Source organism: Cyclopterus lumpus, chromosome 1, assembly GCF_009769545.1.
Source record: "Cyclopterus lumpus isolate fCycLum1 chromosome 1, fCycLum1.pri, whole genome shotgun sequence".
Taxonomy (NCBI): domain Eukaryota; kingdom Metazoa; phylum Chordata; class Actinopteri; order Perciformes; family Cyclopteridae; genus Cyclopterus; species Cyclopterus lumpus.
This window is the reverse complement of record NC_046966.1, coordinates 21,706,772-21,717,473: the sequence shown is the minus strand read 5'-3', so window position 1 is coordinate 21,717,473 and position 10,702 is coordinate 21,706,772.

Below are 10,702 nucleotides of genomic sequence, written 5' to 3'. Positions count from 1 at the left end.
AAGTGATGTACACATCAATTCACAAGTATACTGAGATAATATATAATGTTCCGGAATATATAACAATCTGCATTATTATGATTATGACTTTGGAAATATTGCTATATTTATCAAAAGGGCTGAGTACTTCTTTCACCTCTGTTAAATAACATGTATTAACTGGAACCTCTTATTAGTGATGCAGCACCGCCCCCTACTGGCCGGTTAAATACGTGCAGGATACAAGTTTGTCGGTACATTAAGCTACCAGTTACACTGCAAACTAACATGGCCGACTTAGCTATGAAGTCATAAAGAGGAAACATTAGTCCGGTTTTACAAACCAGTGACAGTCAAACAGTTTGCGTTAGCTGCTAATACGAAGTTAAAGTTAGAGCTCCAATAAATTAGCAAACGTGCACCAAAGCTAATGGTTAGCAAGCTAGCAACTTAAATTAGCTCACCTGCAAGAGGCGGACGTCACTCCAGACGGAACAGTTAGAGGTTTTAATTTAAGTTTAAGTACAACACCTTTCATTTCCAGGAGATAGCGTCATCCAAAGAGACTTCTTCCGGAGTAAGAGAGAGACTTAAGTTCCGATTGGTGAGCCAGAGTTCAGGGGGTCACCGCAAGAGGGCGCCATTTCCACATTAAAGATAAGATAACGGGTTTTTTTATAAAATAAGAGAAAGTTAAAGAAAAAGATAAAAGTAATCCCCAATAAGTGTGTTAAATGTGGTTAATGTAACAGGACAGAAATATATACTGTACACATATAAGTAGAGGAAGTAAAATAATGTGATGAAATTCCTGCTGACATCCTGCTTAAAGGAGGAGTACTGAATCTTTCAAGCTGATCACAATACTGACGTGCTTTTATGTACATTGAAAGATTCATGAGTCGCTGTAATCGTTCCTCTTTCTCAATGCAGGCTGTCAAGAAAGACCGGGACTCCGATGTAAGAGAAGAGATCCACGTGGACAAATGCACTCTGACATTTTAGCAAAAGCTAAAATGAGGCCGTTTTGTGTTAGCCCAAGTCCCTGTTTACTAAAGTTGCAGTCTTCAAATTCCCTCAGAAGATGTTTTTCTTGAGATGGCTTAAGTTTACAATGCATTAAAAAAAAACAAGAGAAATCTGGATTTGGTCCCCGCATCGTTTAAATTACTGTCACACTTGTTTGCGATCCGTTTTTTGTTGTTGTTGTTGTTGTTGTTGGTGAGAATAGACAAGGAGGAATCATTGCAGTGAGCAATAACTCTTTTAAAGTATATGCAGCCATGTGGTTATCGTATTAAGAAAGACTCTTCACACTGCCGAAAGGCTGATGCAGTGTATCGTCAAAAAAAGAACAAGCGTTGACAACAAGCCACACGAGAAAAGCCGCGGCCAACTATTAGATCAGCAACCTTCCTTGATACCTCTTTAAAGAGGCAGTTATCCACTTCCTGCACGATACAGATATACATATTCCAAATAGTAGGAACTGAATGTGAATGAAGTCAGTCCATCTGTAAAAACTCGTTCCTCATCCTCCATTTCTGGACGGAGGAAGGGTGAGTTTACGAAGCACTTAGAGCTCTGGTTATTCTTACATCTGTGCACAGCTGGATAGTCACCGCATGGCGTACTGGCCATTCACAGCGTACCATCGGTCGGCTCCAACCAGGGTCTCGCGCAATCGTTTCAGGTTTTTCCTAATTTTTAGGCTGATTTTGTGGATTTGCTTGGATTTGCTCGTTTACCCGGAGAAGTTGGTAGGAGATGTACGTTCCTAAAACATCATGTTTTTATATAAACACCTATGGAGGTGACGTTAGCAGAATACGTTAGCGCATCAATTTGTATCGTTGGTACTTCTACGCCGTTCTAGCCGCTGACGATCTACTGAATGTATACGCGTGCCGCTTTAGCTTTTTAATGATTGTAACAGTGAATAAAGTCTTATGTCTTATGTCCCGATAGCCAGGTGGTGTGATCAGTAGTGATCCAAAAGTCAAACGTTAATTATTCAGGAGGTGCAGTTAGTGACAGTGTGGGCTCCGCGATAACGAAGCTCAGGCTTAGCGGAGGCTCAATTTGCTGAACATCTTGAGAAGAGCGCTGCGCCTCATTCAAACACTCTTTTGCGGTTCGTTAAACACACACTAGACCTTTTGCAATTTACAAAAACTGGGAACACACTGGAGTGGACGACGCCAACCTCCACATGCTCCACCGGGCCTACTCTCGCTTGGATGAGCCAAGTGGTTACGTGAGGATTACGCTCTTTGATTTTTCAAGTGCATTTTTACGACCGTCCAATCCCTCGTACTTGGAGACGAGCTTGAGGGGATGTGGGTGGACCCCTCCTTCGCTTCCTTAATTGCCCGACAGGACGACCGCGGTTCGTCAAGATGGGTAACCGTGTCCCCGGGACGGCGGTGAGCAGCACTCTGGGGGGGGGGGCTCCACGGGACACGGTTTTGGGCTTCCTTTCCTGTTCACATTGTACACAGCAGACTTTAAGTACAACTCCGAATGTAGAAATACTCTGATGCCACTTGCTATTGCGGCGTGCATCAGGAATGGGCAGGAGGAGGAGTCCGGGGGTCTGACGGAGGCCTTCGGCGACTGGAGCCATATGAAACACCTCCAAGACCAAGGAGATGGTGGAAGGGTGTGGACATTTTGAGTTCAGACTTACAAATACTTCAGTGTGCAACTGAAAGACAAGCTGGTCCCTGAACACAGGAGCCCGTTGGGGGCCGAGCTGGCTCAATGGCCTCGACTGCCCCTCTCTCTCTCTCTCTCTCTCTCTGTCTCTCCCCCCACACCCACGACTAATGCATGTGCGATAATCCTTTAAGGGCCATGTGGTACTTTTTAAATGTATTTTTTTTGCCACACATTTATTTATTCATATGACTTTTCCTTTTAAGTAATTGAATCTCTATTTATATGCAAATTGAGAATGTGTGAGCTACTGGACACCTGGTATTTTCCTCTAAGGGCCTCCAGCCTCCTAAAGAAGACTACACTCAACCGTTGATGTCCGGACTCAGGAGTGACTTCACGTGGAATCGGTTTGTGACCATAGAGCAGTGGACTAATAGTTTTCCTCTCACACGGACAGCAGAGATGTCTGGAGGATTTGATAATCCTTTATGTGTTTGGTGGATTTAGAAATGGCTTATCCCTGTTTTTCCTCGAGGTTTTCCTGTGTGAGGCACCGGGGTCAGTGCAGGAATCCACACAGGGGGCATCTGAGAGAAGTTGGAGAGGGGGAAGTTATTAGCAGCATTTAGGCCGATTATGAGACAATGTGCTCCTGGGCACAGACATGCAAAAGGCCCCACCGCATTTCACAAATAGGATTCAAGACACACACGCACACGTTGTGTTTGTGTGTATGTTTGGCCTCTTTTCATTGTGCTCAGTATGTGTCTTTTTTTGGGGGTTATTTCACCCTCCTTCATTGTCAATTTATGTCGGTTTATTTGTGGTTTTGTGTCTCTTTTAAGTCATTTTGTGTCTCTTTGTAGTCATTCTGTGTCTCTTTGTAGTCATTCTGTGTCTCTTTGTAGTCACTCTGAATATATTTGTGTTTCTTTGGAGTATTTTGAAGTATCTTTGTAGTCTCCTTTATAGTAATTGTGTGTCTCATCCTGGTCAGTGTGTCTTTCTAGTGACATGTTGCAGGTCAAGGCTCAGGAGCCCCTGTTACTTTGGAGCAAGTCATCTAGTCTGACGCGGATGTAAAATACATTTTGTAACCACAAAATTAGGTGTTCTCAATTTATTTAAACCGACTTCTTGGATTTGCAGTAATTAAAAGATACTATCCTGTTCATTAACTCTTTACACATATTAAAAGACCGTGTGCAGATATGAAACACTTGTGTGGAAACAGTCATTTCTTTGCTGAAAAGCTTTCAGGCCGGCTCTAAACCGTGTTTGAACTCGTGCTCCGTGTGTTGCTGGTGGGAGTCCATCTCAGCAGGGTTTCGGTTTTAATGCTGAAACAAAAGGCTTTTGTGATGCGCTGCTGTTTGAATTATGAATTCAGAATACGTAAGTGAGTATCACAACGTGGTATTAGAGTTAATATCTACTTATTTTTAGCCGACTTCAAAACCTTTCAAAGTCAGACCTTGATGAAGATAGGAAAGGATGCTCCTTGACTCTCCTTAAAATACATAATGTAATGCAACCCTTTAATATATGTGTAAGTGACAGATCTGCAATTCATGCATTAATAGAAGACTGAGCGTTAATTAACGCATGAATAAATGCATGACATATGAACTCATGGGGGTCCATGCTAATTAACATGTGTATCGAGTGGACCTCATGGTCGGCAAATGAAAATGAAACTTTACATCATTAACTAACATAAAGTTAGGGATACGTTAATTAAGATTCACTTCATGATGGCCCGAGTCCAGGTGAAGACACGAGGACCTTACTTTATAGAGTCTTATGTGACTCTGACTTAACGACATGGACTAATTGGTGAAGACGTGTACATTAATCACAGCGGCCTGAATCTCTTCCCGAGACCACAGCCCGTCCTCGGCTCATTCATCCTCCGTGACACGCTCGCAGACTCAGTCTCCTTCTGTGCAGCGTCACTGAATCCGCTCTTGTTTTAAAAGATTTCATCATTTAAAAATGAGGATCACGAGGATTTTCACGATCAATTAATACTTTTTTCTTTTTCTTCGAAGGAATCAAACCTTTTGTCTGTTAAATGTAATAAATTATTTATTGAGAAGCCTAATGTGCCAGAGAGTCTTCAGATTGCTTGTTATTTCGCCCCCCCCCCCCCAACTGACACAAAAGCCCAAAAATATAAAAATCCACAATATTATAAAACAAAACAAAGCAGCATGTCTTGATGTATTTCATTTCTAATTGTTTTAGCCCCCCCAAGCTGACCACACAGCGCTCTCTATGTCTATGTGGCCCCTGATGAGGCTGTGATGATCCATCAGATATAATTAATTCCTCTGTGCCGATGAGCTCCACAGATGTCAACAAAAGCTATTCAAAACATAATTGAACCACATTAGTTGCACTGGTTGGCGTGTTCCTTCGTTATGATGAACACGAGCACTGTCGTCTATTTTTGAGTCAATCCCACACACGTTGTTGTCCTCCTGAGCACCAAATGTGTCTTCATCCGCCGAAGAAAACAGTTCCGAACAAACGCACAATTTAATTCAATCCTGTTAATTACGCCCGTCTCGTTCTCTAGTTTTCTCTCCTTCGTCAGATCTCGTGACCGAATGTTAAAACGACGTGTGTGTGTGTGTGTGTGTGTGTGTGTGTGTGTGTTTCAAGTGATACCACCTGACGTTACCTGTGTGACAAGTGTGTGTCCTGACTGTCAGCTTAAGTTAAAGCCTGAACTTCAGGACCATTCTGCCAATGTGCATGCATGTGTGTGTGTGTGTGTGTGTGTGTGTGTGTGTGTGTGTGTGTGTGCCGCTGTGTCCACTGGGCAACAAATTCTATTAGGCTTTTCTTTTTTTTTTAAAGAGCTGTCATACACACACACACACACACACACACACACACACACACACACACAGCGTGAGTGCACCTTCTGCAGGCACACAGCCCTCCTAACCAGTGTCCCCCTCCCCGTCTCCCCCGCTGTAGATCCCTAAGATGGCGGTCGTCACTGTCGGTGACGTCGGCAGAGCGCCGGCGGGCCGGTGACGGCGTCTCTGTAACAGGTATGAGAGAGACTCCTTTATGTGTGACGAGATGAAACCCGACAGCACGGAGAACCAACGGGAGCACCAATATCTCCTCGTCAAATCTTTGTCTGCGCCGTCACGCCTTTTATGAGTTATAATTTGACGGCTGCCTCCATCCCTCCTATTACCTTGCTTTGTTTCTCTCTCTCTCTCTCTCTGTTCAGCAGCTTCTCCATCCCTTTCTGCTGCTCTCTCCATCCCTTTCTCTCCTCCCTCCTCCTCCTCCTCCTACACGCGCCCCCTCACCTCTTCCCTCTCGCCGTTTGATCAGCGCAGCAGCATCTCAGCAGGAGTATTTAAGGAAAGACAAGGCGCCGGTGCTTTTATTCTCTCCGTCTCCGCTCACGTCTTACATCTCCTCGGCGCTCTCGTTTGCTCCTCTCCCCTGTTTTATTCTCACTTTAATAATCCTATTTCACTTCTCTTTCACACACTTTCTCTTCACAATGCACGTCTATGTTTCTGTGTGTGTCCTTGTGTGTGTGTGTGTGTGTGTGTGAATCTTTAAGTATCTGAACAGAGGGACTACAGTAGTTGTGTTCAATTACACAGCAGGAGAGTTGCCTCTGAGTCACTCAAACTAATCTGGCCTGAAGGTGCAGCTCCAGAGACCTGCGATGTCTGTGTGTGTGTGTCTGTGTGTGTCTGTGTGTGTGTGTGTGTGTGTGTGTGTCCATGTAAAGGGGGAGCTAAAAGTAAACATGTAGTTATTATTTTTGTTCTAATTTCATCGAATTAAAAAAACAAACAAACATAATTGGACCAGTAGCTTCATATTTAAAGGGTAGAGCTGACGTTATTCTTTCTTCTTCTTTGTGTCGTCTAATCCCATTAAGAGACCAAAACCGACAAAGACTTGATTCCTCAACACAAGCCGGCTCATGTTCTATTCCTCCGTGATAAATACCTTTCCCGTTTTCTGTCCAAAAAACCAGCAAAATGAGCCAAAATGTTGCACCGGATGACGTGTTATTCTTGAATAGTAGTTTATTTTGAGTCAGCTCCTCATATACCGTCCTGCTGCAGTAAATACTGACTGGAACTCCTCATTCGAACACCAAATGTGTCCTCATCCGCTGGAGAAAATATCCATTTTTTTATACTCCCGTTTGATTCAAGTTGGCTAAAAACTAGAGAGCTTAGCTGTTTTAAGTAATTAAACTATATATGTATTTATTTTTTCAGGTTCAGGTTGTTGGACCCTCTCCCAGCTCACTTCTCTGATGCTAATTTGACATTCATACCATATCCTGGCCATAAGAAAGCAGTTATTTGTGTTGTTCTCAAGGGCGGAGAGAAACAAGAACAGATTGTCACGATCTGGACACAAACTCCTCCAAAGGAAACCCCCTCACATTTATTTAAAATAAAAAAACAACAACTAAATTGTTAAAGGACACATGAATGAACGTGAAATGAAGATCTGAGCTGCAGCTACGAACACACAAGACGGCAAAGAAAAAAAATATCCTTTTTGTTTCTTCATTGAAGAAAAGTCGTTGATCAAGTCGTCGCTCTGACATCGTGTCGTCTAGTACAAAACATTAAAACAATTTCATAATCATACTGCATTTAAAATATCAGATTTAGTCTTGTCTGAAGGCCTTAACAAACATTTAGAATTCATATTTCACAGATCTTTAAGTTCCCAAAGATAAGAAACATACCCGTCTGATTGTTGGGAGAATGCGAGCGTCAACCCTCTTAATGTTTTTACATTCTGTAAGCGTTGAAAGATGTTTCGTGGTGCTTGGCGGCGGGCCGTGATGGATGCATATACATGTACAGTAGAGTACATCGGCAGGTTGTTGAGAAGTTGTTTCTCGGGGCTCGAATCCCCACGTCGAGGCTCAGGAGACGTTACACAAGGCTCAATTGTTCATCGGATGTGACAACTGTTCTCAGTGAGCTGCGGAAAGACGCCTGACAGCCCCACACACCTCATCAAGTATTTAACGCAAACTATGTTTCATGCATTGGCTGTCTGTGTGCGGCTGTGTGTCTGTCCGTGTGTGCGTGTGCGTGTGTGTGTGTGTGTGTGAGCGAGAGAGCAGTTGAACAACTCGTGATAAAAGCAGAACAGCAGCAGAGGATAGCAGTGCATCCTCTTCCTGACACACACGCACACACGCACACACACATGCACATGCACACACACACATGCACACACGCACACACACACACACAGATGAGGCCTCCAGAGTTCAGCTGGCTCTACGCGGCCGTGGGCAGGGAGCCTTTGTGGGGCAGTGCATTGTGCGTTGCGAGTGGTATTGTTAGACACCAAGGCCGCAACGTGAGTGAAAGATAAAGTGTGAAGATAATAGGCAAGAATTGCGAGAGAGATTTACTGACGCAGAGGGAATGTGCTCTAACTGTGAATCAATTTTCTTTTTTTTCCTTTTTTTAAACAAATGTTTTATTTAGGGAAGGGATACGTGTAACCTGAACCATCTGAGAACTCGTCATTGGAAACTGTTTTGGAAGAAGGCAGGCACTTTCTATATAGGCAGGTGATTGGATGAACCATCTGTCAATCACACTCTTACCAAAGCGAGTCTGGAGAGGAGTGAAAAACATTAATGCTTCAGTGCCGTTCTTTGCACTTCTTTCAAGTAAAAAAAAATACTCTTGTTCTGATATAGCCATCGCAGCATCTACGAGGACTTCTTCATCTTCTTCTTCTTCTTCTTCTTCTTCTTCGAGAGAGAGAGACGCCATTGTTGGGCACTGACCGGACACACAGCCATCACTTGAAGAGCGCCGTGCAAGTTTAAAGCATCGCGGTGCTTTAAAAGAGTTTCTACGATGACCCGCCGCTCCCATTACACAGCAAAATGTGCCCCCCCCCCCCCACGGCTGTCGGCCTGAGTGACAGTTTTGCTTTGTTGGAGCTCCTCGCTCTGCAGAAGCAGGAAGGTGACAAGTGACCTGCTGATCGGTTCATTCTGAAACGTCCCGCGAGTGCAGCTTCTTAAGTCGTGCTCGAGGACAATTCAAGGAGAATAAACAAGTCGTCGTCGTCAGAGAATGACCTCGACTTGGCCCTCGTGTAAACGTAGGAACGTCATACAAGACGGAGCTGATGAGAGACGCAAAAAGAGTAAAAGTAGTGGCTAATAAGATGAACTAAACACACTAGTTGGGGTTTCAAGGCAGGTTTAAAGGGTTCCAGCCGGTCCCGGGTGTCGAGCTAACGGGAGTCACACAACAGCACGATGTCGAACATGTGAGTGACCGCCGGTTATTTAGCAAACTTTGGATTTCGTTTGATTCTGCTGAATCCGACCCGGCGGCACCTTCTCGTTACTTTACGCGCGTTAAAATGCATTCAATTGAGACTGTTTCGTAAACCAGTTAAAAAAAAAGTTCCCCTTATAACTTTCAGCGCTCTGTTTTTGCCAACGTGGAATATCTTTAAATGTAACTTTTGGTTAATGATTTTCTATATTTTCCCACGTCACAATTAAGCTAATTAAATTAAATACATGGAAAGGTTAATTTTTGTGTGTGTTGCTTTCACACAAAAACACACGATAACGACCCCGTGCTCCTCTGTGGCTGCGGTCCCTGCAAGTGAATTCAAACCATTAAATAAATTAAAAATACAGGACATCAATAAAACGATCTCATGCAATGAAGCCTGCGCTGCCTTGCTGAGAGCTCTCTGATTTGCATCGGCCTCTCCGCTACACGTGTCCCACTGAGCCAAGTGAATGGGAAACATCATCAGCTCCCAGTTGCTCTTCTAACTCATATGTCACATGTCTTTATGCTTTTTAGGCGATCGCTGGAAAAAAAAACGAATGCAACAAGATTTCATATTTCGACGTAGTCTCTACAGCCGGGGTTATTTTCACCACTACAGTCTCCTTTAACAGCTTGAAGTCATGCACCGTTCTTACATCCAGGCATCAGACTGCTGTTCTCACACCAGAGCTGACCACACAGAGATACCAATCAGTGTTGACGTTGTCACTGTAAGCATGTTAGCATGCTAACATAAGCATCTACCCCTAAGCAGAGAGCCACTGACATGGGTGTGGACTCTTACTCTTGATTCTTACACCCATACGTTCAGAGCTATTGTATTTTTCTCACCGACCCTCTGACTAACAGCCAACCTGACTGTGCGGACCAAAATAATGGAATTGTCCAGGGAACCACTGAACTACACTTTTATACGAAAAGTGAAGTGTCAGCGAAACATGTCCTGAGTCTCTCAGCACAGGACAAAGTTCCCTTCTACATCGCGGCCGACAGGCCTCGGATAATGTCTCAGTGGTTAAGTAAGCGAGATGTGACACGGGCTGAGTGCCTCCCACCGGCAGCAGACATTACAGTCAGCATGAAGCTCTTCAAACACCTTCGGACAGCTGCGTGCGATGCTGACGGATCCACAATCAGCAGCGCAGGACGGAGACGCAGCATTTCATCCTCTGGGGTCAAGACTCTGTCGGCTTCGTGCGTCTCTTCGGGCAAACATTAATCTGAACAAATCTTTTCTCGTGCGTTTTTTGCAGCAGAAAACACGACGTTGGGTGGAAAAAGAAATGTACGAATGGATATTGTTGTAGTTGCCACAGTGGGAGGAGTTAAAATGTTAATTCATATTTAGTGCATCGGGCCCAGTGGTACGTTTCAGTCTAACAAAGAAGAAATACGCGGTGCTCTCTGCCTCCTGTTGAGTCTCCGGCTTGACTTTTACTCCCGGTGTGAACATAATTCAATACAAAGATTCCTTTTGTGGACTTACGGGGCTTTTTTTTTCTCTTCTGCCCGTGTGATGAAGTAAGTGAGTTTAAAAGCAGCAGGGTTCACCTCGACTGCGTAGACGACTTCATTTTTTAAACATCCTTAGTACATCATTTATGTGGCTTCAGCCGACGGCGCTGAAAGGTCGGCTTTACTCAACAGAAGGACCTGTTTGACACCGACAAGTACTTTAAACTGCTATTTTCTACCTTGAGGAA